We start from the raw sequence: 2002 nt of genomic DNA, 5'->3' as shown, positions 1-2002 counted from the left end.
GCACCATGCAGAGAAAATCCAAATGAAGAAGACTATCAAGATGCATGAAAAGAGTAACAGCAAACAGAAGAACAATGAAAAGTCTCCACCTGCCTAGCTGCTGGTCAGAGAAGGACAGTGTTGTGCAAGTGTAGTTTCCAACATGATTAAACAAAAACGAAAAGAAGAGGCAGGAAAATGGGAAGCTCCTCTGCACAATGTTTGTGTCCAAGGAGAAATGAAAGCATTAAAAGTTACTTGAACTGGAAAGAGAAAAAAATAGGCACTGAAGTGGTTACTAAAGTCTGCTTTGCTGGAGATGGCTTTACAAGAAAACCATGTAAATATGAGATTCATTAGGCCAATGGTTTCAAGCTTAAAGAAGGCCTATGTAACACATCCTGAATGGAAAGCCACCTTTTGCCTGCAAATACTTGGTGTGAAAAAGAATCGTTCATTGCCATTGTATACAACTTTGGGTGCTATTACCAAAGGAACAGTGATTGAGGTGAAGGTGAGCGAGTTGGGCCTTGTGACACAAGGGGGCAAAGTTATTTGGAGTAAATATGCCCAGGTAACCAACAATCCTGAAAATGATGGATGCATCAATGAAGTCTTACTCATTTGAAAGATATTTCATACTATAACTTCTTACTCTTGTTGAAGACTATAAATCAATTAGGAAAACCATAACATGGATATTGCTGAACAACTCTCATGATTACATCCATCAAGAAAACTATTTATTAAATTTCAAAAACATTAAAATGGCCAAATTTTACAAATTGCTCTTTTATTAGGAGTCTGCTAAGAGTTTACATTTAGTGAGATTGAACCATTTGAAAAAGTAAACATATTTCTTTGCATTAAAGAGTGGGTACTCTGCAACACAGGTCTCTCATTCCTAAAAAGTCACCAGTAGTTAAAGTCAGTGCAAGCTTAATTTAGCAATGTAGGGCTGGGAAATAAGCTGAAGCTATTCTACCTCATCATTTATTATCAGTCCTAAAAAAAGTAATGTTTAAGTTCATTGTCAACATAGTCTATAATATTTAAGAATGGCATTAGGAGTTTATTTCGATAATTCCAACTTAGTTGTACCAATCCCATGAAAAGAAATTTTATTTGCAGTTTAATAATATAAGAAGGTTTTATGTTAGGTGTGCATCTCAAGTTCTGTGATCTGAATTTATTGGTCATGGCATTAAAAAAAAGCCTTCATAATGTTGGTTGGTGTGCATGTCCATTGCTCCATTACTCCTCCATGTCAGTCAGAGCTGAGCAGTGACAGCCCCTGGAAAAGAGGCCCTAGCGGAGGTCTTTGTGAAACCGCCTCTCCTTCCTGACTCTCACCTGTTCAGCCAGCGATTGTACTCACCTGGCCCCAGGACTCATTTGTGTTTATGACCTTCATACTAGTTGCCATGTCCTGAGAAATAACCAGACCCCCAACCACATGTTCACCCATATTCTCCTTTCAAGTAGGTTCTTCAAATGGCCTCTTGAGTAGTACTCTTCTATCTGTTTCCAAGTGCCCATTTCCCTCTGAACCTGCCCCAGTGATCTAGTTCTATATTAATGCTTTCAGGAGAAAGTTTTATTAAATATGAAGTCTGATTAAATATGTCTATGTTACTCACAATACACTGTAACTTCAATGTGACTTTCATTTGTGAAAGCTGAGTCAGCAACAGCACTTAGACTGCTGTGGTAGCAATAGGGGCATCTTTTTGCTTTGGTATCCCCTTGTGTTGTGTTGAGTTACTGCTGTGTAATGACAACTTGCCAGGGTTACTCTCCTCCCTTTCCTCCACCCTCTTCCTGAAGAGGAACGTGTGATTGACATTTTGCCTATACCATGAGAGAAATGCATGTCATATAAGTGCTAACACAGTGAACAGTGGCTAAGGCCATTAAGAAAGGTGCCTCTCCATGTTGTCTTCTGTGTGCTGCTGAATGCCATGGAGCAGGGAGTGGCAGCACTGCCACATGGAAGCAGTCTGTGTCCCTGACTAACCACATG

Source organism: Octodon degus, unplaced genomic scaffold (genome assembly GCF_000260255.1).
Source record: "Octodon degus isolate 3935 unplaced genomic scaffold, OctDeg1.0 scaffold00525, whole genome shotgun sequence".
In the NCBI taxonomy this organism is placed as follows: Eukaryota; Metazoa; Chordata; class Mammalia; order Rodentia; family Octodontidae; genus Octodon; species Octodon degus.
Note: the sequence above shows the minus strand (reverse complement) of the source record.